General features: G+C 39.8%; 1 protein-coding gene across 13 annotated transcripts in view; it reads right to left on the bottom strand.

Moving 5' to 3' along the window:
* The window catches only part of FHOD3 (formin homology 2 domain containing 3), a 376,649-nt gene that overhangs the window by 294,974 nt on the left and 65,825 nt on the right, over positions 1–15,850 (bottom strand). The gene's annotated exons all lie outside the window — the stretch shown is intronic.

Genomic DNA, 15,850 nt, shown 5'->3' with positions numbered 1-15,850 from the left:
CTAAATGCAATCTGAGATGTATATACAGTAAAGAATTAGAGGCCTCCAACACCAATCATATCCGTGTCAACATTTGATCACACCTCACCAATTACACATTGATTTGCACATAACTAGAATCTTGATTCTAGAGATCTATTAATGATCAAGTAGGAGTCAGGACTAAAAAATCCAGCTTTTTAAAAGAGCATCTTAACATATACATACTGTAAATAAAATCTCCCACTTAGATACTCTCCAGAATTACTGATAGATCTCAAAATACAGTAGGCCACACTTTGCCTCAAAGTTACCAAAATAATGAACTAGCATTTTAAATAAATCTAACAAACAACTACTACTATCAGAATCAATGAAAGAATCTACCCTCACACCAGTTATATGACAAATCAAAACTAATTCTACTGCAGTATGCGGAAAAAACCCCATTGTTCAAACTGTGCTATCATTTTATGACAGTTTTCTATACAGTAAAATAAGCAATTGATGAAATAGTCGTTAAAAACAATGATCAGGGATAGTATTAGTGTTTAAATATAAATGTTTCAATAATGTGTACAAGCTCAATAATCTCTAAACAACAGAGGATTACAAAGTTGCACTACCGAAAGCCTACAGATGCCTTTTTTGCCCAAACCTCTCTAGGACTCAGAACTTCAGCAGCAGGGACTACATGTTTCCCCGTACCACAGAATGCTATGCCTGTTCCCATTTTCAGCAGTGCAACCAGAGGAGACCCAATCCAAGAGAGATCAGTCTCTGCTACACAGAGAACACATCTCAGCAAGGCAAATTTTGCTTTATATACTACTGAGAGCTGTAATGACAATGCCAACCCTCTGACGAAACTCCTGCATTCAGTAATAGCTTAAAATTTAAGCTACATTTTATTACTTAGTTACTAATATAAAGACAAAAATCAAAATATGTATTATGGAATAAGCAATGTAACTAAGTGCAATGATGACACTACAGGAAATAAATATTCTCAACACTTCAGTACACAATTACAACAGCCCAACATATTGACTGAAAGAAAGAAAACTAAATTAAAAAACCTCCTATTGTTGAGGGCTGCCCATGCACCCTTCCTGTGCTCAGCCAGAAGATACAGGTAGACAAGGGCTTGTCAATCCACTAGGAGTGGGACCTTTCCCTGTCTACCCCACTGTGCATCAGAAGACAAGAATCATCCCTGCTTCCTACTCGAAAAAAGCCTTTCAGACCTACTGACCTCAATTCACCCCCACAGACAGATTTCAGCCTGCACACCTCCTGCATGTGGCCTGAGCCACAGGACAGAGGGAGATCTAGGGATGCAGACTGTCCCCACCACTCCCAATAGCCTACGCACAGTCTCAGTCACCACACAGTCTGCTTTCATCCATCACTGGCAACACCTGAAGGTCTCGTTGCCCCGAAGGATTACATGACATTCAAAACTGAAATTTGGGCAGAGCTTTGCCCCAGAAAATGAAGCACTAGGACACCACAGGGCTGTGCTAACTTCAGATCAGGAAGGCAAAGACAGATGTTGATGCTGGGTTTATAATCTTGTTCTATTTTTACTCAATTCTTTGTTAAAACTGCTAAGTAGAAGCTCTCTTATTGGATAGTCCATATCCTTTTGAGCTTTGAGAGAAGTCATACCTGGCAGGTTTCAGGGACTGTTAACACCAAGGGAGAAGACAATTCCCTTTTGTAAGCTGACCACCTGTACAATCTGTTAACCCTCATGGCAGCTGTTCTGGGTATAGGCTTGTGAGTGATGACAAAAAACAAGCCTATTACAAAAGAAAATATAAGACAACACCACTGCTGCATCCAACTTTAACTGTAATTGAATTTCATATTAACCTTCCTCCATATTAACCTGGCTCCATTTACTCAGAGATCTTGATTTCCTTTGACAGACACATCAGCCCACTAGTACCCATCTAACTGCTTCAGCAAGGAACAAAATCTGATTAGCTACATTTGCTATCCAAACTCAAAGAAAGTAAAAGGGTTTCAAAGGGAAAAAAAAATAAGTATTTATTTCTGCTCACTCTAATCCAGGATGTATTTCACGAATCTGAAAAGCTAGTAAGGGAGGAAGCAATTTAGCTGTAACAGGACTCTCTTGAACTTCAGTAACAGAATTAGCAGATAATTAGGGTGCCTGATGTGTGGATCAACAAAATGAAGTATTTCCACAAAACTTTAGAAAATTACCCTGTTGAATATTTACAGAACTGTTGCATTGCTCTGGCACACCAATATACAGCCATTGCAAATTCAGAAACTCATTGATTTTGAATGAGCAACAAGCTCTTTGGTCTCTTTAGAACAGAACAAACTATTTCAGAAAATGAAGAGAAATCTTTACCTGGCACAAGGGTCTAGTGATCTATCAAAAAGTTTGTCAGAGTTATGAAACTAATAAATCAACATATTTTATAAAATATGATGAACAAGATGAGTTGATAAGTAGCAATCCAGAATTTATAACAAAGAAGTTACTTATTCCTTAGTTTTAGCTATCAGATTCTCTTATAGTAAAAAAATGGGGTTTTAAAATTTACATGCATTAAGCTTTTAAAAATAAACAACCTAAACAGAGCAGTAAAATCAAACAGTAATGTTGTTGCCTTTCTCTATCTTCTAGAAGAAACTCTCAAGGAACCGAACCTGCTCTTCTCAAGAGAAAAATCTCAAGTGTCCCTTGCTTTTAGAGAATGACAAAAAAAATAGGGAGCAATGACCCATTCTCCTTCAAATACTGAGATTTAACTGATGTCCTCACTTACTAATTTTTTTCATTGCTGTCCCCTTCTGCAAACAGGAGTACAGTATTTCTCATAATGCTGAACATGGATGTTCATGTAACTGTGTATGTAATTACTTACAAGTCTCTCTTTTTAACAGGTGATCTCTTTTTAAATATCACAAACCTTCCTGAAGGTGGATTAACAAAAACACTACCTCAATTACTTTGTATTTTCTATCTGATTCCCAAAACATGATCCAACACTATTGTATCCTACAGCCAAAGGAACTGAATTTACCATACTGTAGTCAAAGTGTGTTTAGCATAGCAGCTTCACTATGCAGCTGCCACAGAGTAATATGAAGTTGAGTAAGAACCTTTTATAAATAGAGCTTGGGGATCCCCTGTCCTGTGGAGCTTGAATTTTTGTTTTTCTTTAAGCTGCTAAGACAGATGTAACATGGGCAGGGAAACATAGCTGCTTGGAGACAACAGCAGAAACTTGCGTGCCAGCCGGATTGACTGTACTCGTGCTGTCCAGGTGGTCCAAGAGGACACTGAGTAAGGTGGCGTAACAAACTGAGCCTCTGAGATACTGACTCCAAGGAGGAGGAGGAGTAAGTGGCAGCTCAGCACACAGCAGGACACACACTACCTGCCATACACAAAACCAATCTCCTACAGGTTGTCACTCTGGTCACAGCAATGCTTCAAAGCTTCAGTCCAGCACTTTAAAAAATCTTTACACACCCCAGCCCCTGGAGGATAACTTCTCTTCCAGAGTACTTTCCATTCAGCCCGTTGCAGGAGAAGGGAGCCAGCCTAAAGGCAGCTACAGAACACAGAACTGGCAGGACAGCCACAAAAAGTTGGCCTTAATAGTGAAAATCAAGCTTTGGAGGAGTAAATGGTTCTTCTAATGCCTGTAACCATCAGTTTACAACATACTACATTGCATTTCTCTCAGCCACTTATTTAAGACTTCCACAGAAAACAGTTCTTTGAAAGGCTCTATAAGGCATTTCAAATTAAAATAGAATACATACTTCCTGTGTACATCTCTTGAAAAGGGGTAATAGTGAAGAGATACAATGAGATACAATGATCCAATGAGTCGCTAATGCCTGAATACGTGAAGTCATCATGCAACAAAAATATTGAAGTGGTACAACTAGATAAAATTTAGATTGCAAAATCCTTAGCAATATTATCCATTTTCATTTAATTCTAGGATCACATACACAATTTCACTCATTTTTATTTCAAGTAATAATAAAGCCTCTCACCTTCCCAATGTTGTAGCCATGTCTAGAAAAGCTGATGAAGAAACACACAAATTATATTTTAAATATACTGTATCGCCATTCTTGCCTGGTATGCTATACTGGAGACAATATATTTATTTATTTATTTGTTTGTTTTGATTGAACTGTAGACTATTTTGACTGCCAATTTTTTGTGTATCTATACAAAGAAAAAGCAGATTTCTATACTCCTGTAAATTGTAAATCTAACAGGGGAGAAATGACAGGGAATGGAAAAGGAAAAGAAAATAAATGAGGCTAACCTGAACTGAACCTCTGAGATAACACATAAACTATACAATGGCCACCTAGAGCTGCAAACAGAACAAAAAAGTGCACAATCCAGTGCTTGGCAACCAAGGGACTTATGTTTTGACATGGCACTTTTCCTGCAATAAACTGCCTGCTGGAGGTACTGGCCGTCACACATGGTTTACGTCCACAAGACATCCTTGGCAATAACCTCCTTTTGGAAAGATATTCAAACAGTTGGATATGGTCTTGGAGGTCGACTCAGAGAAAACTCAAATGTGTATGCTCGTGCTAAAGCTTTTCTTGCACAGTCTTTATACTCAGTGGGATAATTTACAGCTTTTGGTAACTACTGTCCTAAAAATAAAGGAGAGGAGGGGAAGGGTTCAACAGTGCACTGTGTCACCCATCTTCTTTTCAGTTACAGAAATGTAAGAAAGTTAAAATAATACTTGTTAAATTGTTATTTTATGAGAATTTTCTCCGCATGCCTACATGTTGATAGAAGAAGCAGCTGTTTTATCAGTCATCCTTAGCATCCTGTAAGTGACACTTCTGTCCCAGAACATCATCAGTAGGTTAGCTGCAAGTGAGTCTGGTAAGCTTTGCCACTTGTTAATATCACCTAATGCTTGTTTTTATAAGACCCTACTCTTCATTGTTTTGGTGGCTTTTTTAGCTAAATTTTAGCCATCTGGTCTGCTGTCTGTCCCCTCTTCTCTCCTTCCCGGGAGGCAAAGAGGCAGTCAAGGAAAGACAAGAAAGGAAAAGATGGTTCAGTCATGGAAGAAAGAAACTTTGTTCCTTTTCTCCTCTACCAGTAGCTAGAAAATCTAACTACCAAAACAGAAAAACTTGGTGGTTTCTAACACATATTCCCTCTAGCAACTGAAGTTAAATCTGAATTTTTCAATGTCAACATACTCTTGATGCCTGCAAATAACTGAGAAAACTACTGGCAAAATATGAGTTCCCACAGACAACCTCAACCTTCCCATGCCATCCATTAGGGTGATTCCAGCTGTGCCAAGAAGTCCACAACACAGATTCACCTAAGTCTCTACAGAAACCCTGCACTCAGCCCCAGACGCCATCCATCAGAATTTGACAAGAGCCTTTCTGCAAGCTGAACACAACTCTAAGACTTCTACGCCATGCTTAATTAAAGAACAAATCACATTAGGGAAATGCACTGCCCACCATCACTTCTAGGCTGTGATTACATCTGTCAGTACTTTACTCTGCCCTTTAATTGCCTGCAGGATGGTGAGAAGTGTGCCATGACCTATGGTATTTGCTGCAAAGGTCCTTCTCACCCAACATCTAATGCACACAGTTGTCTGAAGCAGGACAAGCTAAACTCTATAAGCAATTATCCCCATTCAGCCTTCTCTTCTTCTACAGTATGCTTGGCCAAGAAAAGATACACAGATCAAAAGTTCATAATAAAAGCTTTGAAATCTACTGTAATTTCACAGTTCATAACTTTTGAAAGTTTAACTCTTAACCTTAACTGTTTTTAAGTATTTTCTGGATGGGAAAGTAGGCATTTAAACTACATACACCTTTCTACATATCTGTAGTCAAAAAATGAATGCTTTGAAGCAGAGATTATCCTTTTCATGTATTTGGAAAGTACCTTGCATGTAAGCATATAAAAGAAATCATAATAGAAATGTTTTGTTTCTACTTTTATACTCCTTCTGTCTGGTGTTAGAGCCAAAGACCTCCAGGAAGGTTGCTGCTGATTCTAGCCCTAGTCATGTGTGTAGTGTCATGCAATACATTTGTCTCCTGCTCTAATTACCTTACTCTGTTTCAATCTTTCCCAAGCAGTTCTCTCTGTCTGTTGCAGCAGTATTTCACCTCTGCTCAACTGACCTGTCCCCTCTAGGAGTGAGCCTGTATTGAATCACCTCAGCTTCATTTCAACCCAGGTATCTGTTCACAGCAGCACTGAAAACTTCCCCAATAACACTATCTTTTTTTTTCCTAAAGCAATAAGGAAATTCAAGTATTCCATTTGGATATGAAGGTGATCAAGACCACTGTAACATAAATATACACCACTTAGACATTCTTTATCCTCAGAAGCCAGCATTCCCTCAAGAAGGGAGGGAAGGGTGAGTTGGTCGGGTTTTATCCCCTTCAGTTAGCTTAGTAGCCTCGACAGTATTTCTATATCCTCAAATTTCCTTTTTGGTGCAAAATAACCTACTGTAATCCCAGAGAAAGTTCAGTGAATTTAACTTCCTCCACAGCTGCTCCTTTGGAGATCTGCAGGGTATGCAACACAGCAGCATCCAGCACCAATCTGTGTCATAATTTGCTCAAGATAAATTGCTTGGATTCAGAAATTCAAGACTCATGGACAAACTTGTAGTCTCTTCCTTCCCACCACTCTAGACATTTGTCCAGTGCTTCTAAGTTGTCAACATTCAATGAACACATGCCACATACAATGCTCTGTTGAGTAAAATCAATGCAATAAAAATATACTCAGCATAAAACTAATTCTACAGAATCCCTAAAGGAGAACTGCTGCTGTACAGAAATGTTCAATCTGAAATTTGAGCATGAGACCTTAATTAATCTTTGACTACTGATCTCTACCCCAACTATGTTTATCTTAATTTTATTCCACTCTCAAATTCCACCTGGGAAGCTCCTTGCTGCTTTGAACCCAAAATCTACAGAGCAACAACAAAGGTCAGCATAAGTATTTCACATCTTTACATGACAGAAATGACATACAGGCTGTACCAGCTTCTCAGCTGACTTACAAAAGAATTAGTTTGCACAGGCTGAAGATCTGATTCAGCACACTCAGCTGTTCCCAAACTTTGGATGCCAAGTCAGATCAGCAGTCATTAAATCTTGGGCTGCAGGCCTAGCAGAAATTCAGTTTTATCCCAGATCCACAGGGTGAACTTAGAAATCTGTAGATGCAACTGAAAGCAAAAAGAGTGGTTGTTGCAATGTCCATGTATACTAAGTAGTAATTTTATAGAGGAGATTATGAAATGTGGGATAGCAGAGTACTGCTCTCAGAGGATGCAATTGCCAGTCTTAAATCCTTTCATAGAGACTAGCAAAAAAACCAAACTTGTCTAAAGTGATTTTTACTACATGGGATGTAGTAAACCAACTTTAATACAGAACAGTGCAAAATAGCAGTGATTTCCCAAAGCACATTCTTTATAGCACACCGTTTTGAAAGCATGCACAAATTTTCAAATTAACATCCATAAACACCCTTGTGCATAAAAACTAAAGCTGCAGTGGATTCTTTTTTTCCTTGTGGAAAGCAATGTTTTTACCTTGTGAGTCGCTTTATATTTCTGATATACAGATAGCAGATTTGCAGAGACATTTTTTGAGTTCCCACAGTAAATGGATCTCTTCTGTACACAGGGTGTTTCAGCTGCCCTCCCTGCTCAGCAGTAATTGCCCTCAGAACCCCCATACTTTGCCACTGTGGGTCAGATTTACATATGCAAACAGACTGCAAAGCTTTAGGATTTTCAACCCAAATCAAATGGGAATTCACAATGGCTGAGCAACCAAGTAATAAAACTGAAGTCATCAGCACATTTCCTGCTGGTGAACAAGTACCAGTGACTGAAGTGCACAACTCTTAAGACACTGCAAAGCAGAAAGGGAAGAAAAAGAACCAAAACAGATCTTCAAATAATGAGTTCTTGACAAATAAAGGGACTGATTTCAAGATAAGTTAATGTCCTAGAGCTTCAGCAGAAATTAATGCAACTGTTTCTGGCTTGAAATGGGAAAAATCTGTTCAGAGAGTGAAAAAAACAGGAGGACAAAGAGATCAGGAGATTTAAAACACATTAGATATAAAGCAGGACAAGGAACAAGTTTCCTAAACAGAACATTTTTACTGGTTTGGATAATGCACTCTCAGTTTGCACAGGTGATGCAGATTACTTTTTCTTAATCCTCTGAAATGTAGCACCTACCTGAAAAACATTCTATTTTTTTTTTTAAACAGAATGCTCATATTTTTCGGTCAAAATTGAGGAATGAATAAAACATCTTTTAGCACTGTGTTTTGTAGTCCATCCCCCTCTTGTGCCAGGACACAGACCATGATTATTCCCAGGAATCCCACTAAATTCTTCTGGTGGATCCAGCAAGGAACACAGTCTAGCAGAGGCACTTGTGGAACTGAGAGGATGGCAAAATGTGGTGGAAGGGCAGGAGGTAGAAAAGTCCCCCTTGGAAACCACAACCTGAATTTAGCTAATCCTCAAAACACACAGGGTTCTCCAGCTCCCTCAAATCACCAAACTGACCAGGAGGTAGAAAGCTATTACTGTATTTAATTTTGCTTCCCATGTGTGCACAAGGCATGACATTAGTGGTTGGGACACCACACTGACCTTTCTTAAACCCTAATTATTAAAAGTCATCAATAGGCTCAACAAATTGCAGGACCTTTCAAAACAGCAAAACTTCCACAGCAAATTCTGCAGAAAATTCTTGCATTTGAGTCTTACGAAAGTACCATCATGAGGGAGAAGAGAAAAACACCCCTACAAGCACTGTATCTTTGGCAGTTCAAGAAGTAGAGGGGAAACTACAGTGACAGAGGAGTGGTGTTATTTCTGATAAGGTAATGAGCTCATAAAGCAAAGACCTGTTTTCTGTCAAATTATACTCATTATTCTTACTAAATAACATTAATTGAAATTTACTGGTGACATTCAAGGAATTTTACTCAAATGATCTCAAATTTCAGCCAAACACAGTAAACCTTTTTCTCGAGTCTGTTATGGACTCGTGAAAAATCAGTGATGAGCAAGCAAAAAGAGGTATTAGTTACATTTTGATTAGAATGAAAAACAGATGTGTGGTGATTAATCACATTCAAGTTAAGACAAGTCCATCCTGGAACAATGAATACAAGGGTTAGTTCTGGCTCCTTCAATACATCTAAACATGCATCAGGGTACACCTTCATTTTCACATCAGAAGATATGTATTAGGGCAAGCTGAGATCTTGTTAACTCCTCAGAAAGTCCAGAGCTAAAATTATATCCCATTTATATTTACAAAATTTTATATTGGGTCTAGTGAACAGATCTGATGAACAGACCCTGTGCTGATTACCACAATCATAAAAAATGTGAATGAAAACGTTCCATGGAAAGGGAGAAACATGTGAGTAGAATGAACAAAGGAGTTAAGAGTTTCAGCTGTGAGGAAATGACAAAGGAACATCCAATACTTACTGAGTAATAGAAGAGACAGATGAAATTCAATCCACATCAGTGTTACATATTTGGTGTGGATTTTTTTGATTTTGGGTTGTTTGGTTGGGGGGTTTGTGGGTATTTTAGTGAAGTTTTTAAATCATACAAACCCTCCCTATAGTGATGGCCTTGAATTGAATTTTATTACCCAGAAGCTGCTCAGATGATACAGTCCTGTAGCAACACTGCTTTTTAGCTTCTCCAGAGCAAAATGGTCCTTGGAATTATTTTAAAAGGAACACAAAGAAGAAAGAATCATACTGTTTAAAGAAATTGTGTACCCACATTTTTAATAGCCATTACAAGTGAGACCATTAGTCTCAAACATACATAAAGATCTAGCTCTTCCAGTTTTGCCATTAGTCAACTTTGTCACAGCAGGTAACTGTTGAAAAATTTTAAGGAAGCATAGCACAGCAAAGACAGTCCAGTTTGCACTGGAGCGTATTGCACTGGACACCCAGACCATTCTTAAATATTCTACATGTAGCTGGGTAGGTTCCCGGAAGGAAAATCTAGAGGATGATAAACTTCATAGACAGCACCTTGAAGATACCACCTTTGAGTCCCTAAAGCACAAAACTGCCAGAGGATGGAGAACACTCTGGTGAAACACTGTCACTCTTGTTTATATTCTTCACTTCAACAACTCGGACTAGCTGTTGCAAAGACAAGCAGGATTGAGGAACTGGCCTAGATGAACCTTTGATCTGATCCAGCAAGGGTCATTTTCTTATACAGCCCATTTGTGAATCACTTCATGCTTGCCCACCCTTTTTAAGAGGGAAGATGAAAATCAATCAGAAGTTATCAATTGGGAATAATCCAGTTATTGTTTTTTAAAAAATTGTGTACAAAATAAAACAATCACCTTGATAGTATGTGCTTGTAAGCCTATTTTATTTCTTCAAAGCACAACAGCAAGACCATGCATTCACAACCTTCCTACAAATAACTGCTTCCTGAGGATGCTGGAGTTATTTACCACTATGTTATTACCTGCTTAGTTTTTCAAATATGCAAACCTGTGTTGTAAGGGGTGGATACAGTATTATTCTTTCTACTTCGTTACTAGGGATTATAAAGTGATTTCTCTTTAGAAAATAGAATAACTTTTTATGCTTTTACTTCACTTGCTAGCAAGGAATGCTCCCACAAATCCTGTCTGTAGACTGTTTTCTACCTGCACTGCTGCCCCCAGGCAAGAGACACTAAATTTTTTCCTACTGCACAAGTGATTCAGCTGCAAAAGGGAACAGTATTCAGGTTTCAGGAGATGATCAGAGAGAAAGTACACTTAAAGGCGGCATCTAAAAAAAAAAAAAAAAAATCCAGGCTGGAATTTTCCAGAGCTGAAAGCAGAGAACCAAGTATCTCTAACCAGCATTTGTTTTGCAGCTGTCCAGAGGTGTTCATTCATTTTCTGTGAACATAAGCAGCACAATATGGCCTTCCTACTCATGCAGTTCAAAGCAGCCAAAGTACCAGGAAGCTACAAAAATCAACAGAACGTGGAACAATAAACATAAGATGGAGAAAACTGGGCTATTTGCTAGCACATCTTTAATGAAAGTCTTACGAATCAAAATAGAAAAGAAATACCCATTCTCAGGAAAACCCATTTTTCCAAGAAATTAAATCTCCTTATATTTGACCAAGACTGTCAAAGAAGTGAGCCTGAGAAACATAATCCTAATTACATCATAAGAGAAAAACTAATCCAGTCACTTGGGCACATGTGAGAAATCCACAGAACATGAACATCACCTTGTCCCCAGTGTGTGTTTTGTTCAGGCTGATTAAAACCCCTGAAAGCCACAAGCAAGCTACCTGCTTTTTCAGGCATGAGGCAGTGCTTTGGGAGCCTCAGGTTCAGGGGAAGATTCTCAGTTGCACACACACTTCCCACTGCCCCATGAGGACCATGGGATTACTGAAAAAGCACTAGACCAATAGAAAGAGAGGGACCCAGCTGCTCAGGTCACTGCTTTGGACAGACAAAAAAAGGGTGAATGCTGAAGGCATCTACACCAATTTGCACCAGCCAAGAAACTTCCCTGTAACACTAAAACACTCAAGTTAAAATTGGATATGGTGCTCAAAATTGCAAACACACATCTGCAAGAAAATGCTCCATCCACAGCAGCTACTTTTATTCTGAAATGAGAGGCTGACGTAAGTAAATATAAGAGGTTCCCTGCATAATTCTGATGCTACTTAACCCCAAAGTATTCATGAAAAGAAAGGAATTTGGGCTCTTCGTCCAAAATGTGCTACTGTTTCTCTTCCTGAAGAAAACAATCTAACCTGATAAGAAGTACTGAAGTTGTAATACATTTCATGTACTATCAATGAGGTAAGAAACAAAGAAAAAATTAAAAACCATGTTGTCATGCATATGCAAGCTCGTGAACAGCAACAGTACAAACAGATCTGAAGAGGTCACCGGGACGTAGCTGGGTTGCTGTAATGCTGGCGGTCATATCAAGAAGGCAGAATTGACAGGTGTAAGTCACAATTTCACTATCTACCAACAAGACAGGGTAAAAAGGGTGAACACTGACATGTGCCACAGCCACCTCTGATAAGGTATCTCATTTAGATGCCCAGGACATTCAGCTGCCCTGAAAACAGATCCCTTGTTTTTTCAGTGGGGAGAAGGCAGGTACAGCTACAGCCCACAAAACAACTCTCTCCTCCTTATTATTCTTTGGAAGCATAGAGGAGATCTTTCCAGCTGGGTGCTGAATGCCAAAGCACAGCTGAGTCGACCCTCAAAGGCAGGAGAGGCAGCAGGTTGTGTGCATGGCGCCAGGGCTGCCTGACCGCCTGACATGGACCCGTCTGTCAGCAGGAGGCACAGGCAGGCTGACTGCCTCCAGAAACTGCCAGCTGCAGGGCATCAGGCTCAAAAGAGGAGCAGCCAATGCCAAAAGTTACTCTTTGGCAGCAATAGGAGAGACACAAAATGAAAAGAAGTCCCCTTTTTAAGCAATTGCAGCTTGGCACATAACATGGGCAGGCTCTGCAACACAGGAAGCTCTTTGCTTCCTCTGACGGCAGTCATGTCAGAAAGACAAGAGTAAAACTCTTTAACTTTCCTCTTTCCTGGGAAGGCATGTATCTGCACATCTGATCCCTGGGAAACTGGCTGGTACAAGTTATCAAAAAGCACCATCTCATTTGAGTGCAAGACTGGTTTTTCATAAGGGTAGAATGGACCAACTGTCATGCCAAACCGCCTTTTGGGGCAAGGGTTTGCCCAGAAAGTCTTGTGCACCAACACTGATAATTCCTGTCTCAGTCTTAGCAAAGCTTTCACTACACGTGCAGAGCAGACTCCATCTCCATTTGATTCCACATGATAGGCCTTAGAGCCAATGGAGGTAACTCACGGCCTGAATCCCTGAATCCTACCCTTACTTTCTTTCCAGTGAAATTTCTGAGGAGTTATTTCAGCAAGTTATTCCAAATTTACATAGATAAATTATGTATTAGATCCTGACAGGAACTAGGAAAAAGAAATCAGTGCAACTATATTCAGAGCTTGGCAAGGAACCAAACTTCAATAAAAAGCTGAGATCATTCGAGACTATCAGGACTCTGAAGACACCAGAAATGGGCAATGGACCACATGCATACCTCTCAACCTGGCAATTCGTCTCCCAAATCTGTTCCCTTTACAGTTAGTGGAGCAAGAGCAATTCAGGGCAGGACCATAACTGAGATGCTCCGGTGTGCCCTCTGGGCTGGCTCTGCTCCCCATGACTGAGGAGACCCAGTGGCTGATGCAGTGGCCAAGCAGCATGCCTGGCATCACTGGGAGGCTGACAACAAGACAAACCCTGGCAGTGCTACAGCAGTAAACCTTCACGTAGAAACAGGTTTTTCCTACGTATTTAAAAGCAATTTAAGCAATATGAGAAAGAATAACTCTGCCTGATGACTTGAAGCAACCTGGCAACTGAAAAAAAGACTTCCAAGGGTCTTACTGCTTTCCTGCCTCAAAGAAATGAGGGAAAGACTAAATCCATGTCGTTTCCTTGTTGCCTTTGGAGGGTTTTTGCATTGGAGGGCTCTCTTGAGGCCTGGATGATTATTTTTTATGGGTTTTGGGTTTTTTTTTAAGAGTAAGACAAAAGGTTCTCAGTCTTGACAAAACACATACAATCTCAAAAATGCTTTTTCTGCATAGCACCTGAGATTTTCTTGTTTAGCTTTTTGTTTTGTCTTTTCCTACTGAGAAATTTAGAAACAGAATTTCTGTGTTTGAATTGCTCCCACTTCCTGCCTTCCCAACAAGCATCTCTAGGGGCCAGCTGGAAACACTACCCAGTACCCCAAGATAACAGGCAGCTAGTCAAGCAGGTACTGCCAAGTCACAGATGGTCCTTTAGGTCCTGCTAGTTGGTACCACATTATATGCATTTTAGTGGCTTAAAGCAAAAAGATTCAATCTCACAGCTGTTGGGTTAGAGAAACTCCTCTCAAATTCCTAGTAAAGATCTGCAAATGACTGAATGTCAGCCTGAAACATGAACTGTACAGAAGGGAAGACCACACACAACAGCAGCAATACGCAATGTAAAACAGGAAGGCCATAGTGACAGCAATGTGCAGATCACTAACCTCAGGGTAAAAATCCAGGAGACTCAGTCACTGCTACCAGTGTGTTGTCTAGGGTAGCTGTAGGTGCTTGTTATTCATCACTGGTACTCACCTTGTGTCAAAAGCACACAGCATGTGTTCACAACCAGGGCTTTAAGGAGCTGTTCAGAGTATCCTTGTAGCGCCCTTTTCCCAGGTTACACCACCTCTGAGAATACTGTAGTAGTACCTGGCTATTCCAGCAAAGATATAGGGGCAGATTTTATTTGTTCACTCACTTTTTCTGGTTCCACAGTACATTTTTAATGTACTGTGAATTTCAACATATTGGTATTAACAAAAATTAGTAAGTTGTAATATACTGTTGTTGAAGAGAATAACATAGCAGAACTTTCTTGTGAGAGATTTGCCAAAGGTTTTCTGGTTAGTTACTGATGGTGCTAGACCTTCCACACAAACATACCTACATTTTCTACAGCAAGTTCTTCCTTAGTGCAACACCAAGCATTTCAGCATAACAGCACGGGGGGCGGGGGGGGGGGGGGGGGGGGGGGGAAGGTAAGGAAGAGGAAGCCTCCTGATTTGTTTCTCATGCAGTTACAAGGAACCAAGAAGAAGCAAGAAGCAGAAAGGCAGTCACAGCTGGCTGCCATCCTGCCAGCATCATCACCACCCTCCCTGCCCAAAACAGCTCATGCAGCCCTCACACATCACAGAATAAGTGCTACTGTTGAAAGGGCTGAGGAAAGCCCCAGTCCCTGGGCACAGGTGAGTTCAGTCCCAAGCCTCCTCCCATGCCCAACCTGACAGGAACCCTCTCAGCTTTCTTTATTTCACACAAAGTCAAGGTGAAAGCAAATGTTTCCACAGGCATTTGATTCTGAATAGGCTTTTAAGTGCCCATTGAATCTGAATTTAGGATTATGGGAAGAATTAAGGAAGACATCCAACATTTATATTTCACTCCCCAGTACAGAAAAAAGTTAATTGGATATGCCAGTTTTTAGACATTCTGGCCATTAAAGCTGATTTGTAAACCTTGTGTATAGCCATGGGAGAAATAAAACTGCAGAAACAAGGCCTTTATTAAGAAAAGAGTTTACCAACATACTCCTCTTCATGCTTTAACAGAAAGACCAGAGCTAAATATTTAAGGCCTGAAAGGTTAAAAGAAACCTGATATATAATTTCATGCATACCAGACTTATCTCAAACTGCTAAATATGAACTGACATGGCTTATGACATCCTACATCTTACAATAGCATGCTGCTCAGCCACAGTAACTGCTGGGGTTCTAAATAAAGAGGTTGTAACTTTACCTCTTCGTAGCCTAAATTTTTATGTGCCTTATTGAGTCATAAGCAGGAAAAGAAAGCCTTAAAGAAGCTGTTATCAGTATTAAAATACAGATGGCTGCAGACAAAAAACACAAGAAAACCAATCAACCAGACAACCAAAAAACAACACTGAAACTAAACAAACTCTCCCCTCCCCTCCAAACAAAACACCCACACACACAAAAAAGGACAGCTCATACTTAAAAACACTTGAAGACGTAAAAAGTTGTTAAATAAAGCTAATTTTCCACATTGCATAATATTCCCATTTAAATATTGCCATCTCTCTCTTCCCCTTCTCCAGAGAGAGACACCATGATTT

Source organism: Motacilla alba, chromosome 2 (genome assembly GCF_015832195.1).
Source record: "Motacilla alba alba isolate MOTALB_02 chromosome 2, Motacilla_alba_V1.0_pri, whole genome shotgun sequence".
In the NCBI taxonomy this organism is placed as follows: domain Eukaryota; kingdom Metazoa; phylum Chordata; class Aves; order Passeriformes; family Motacillidae; genus Motacilla; species Motacilla alba.
Note: the sequence above shows the minus strand (reverse complement) of the source record. Positions and strands in the feature narration are given on the sequence as shown.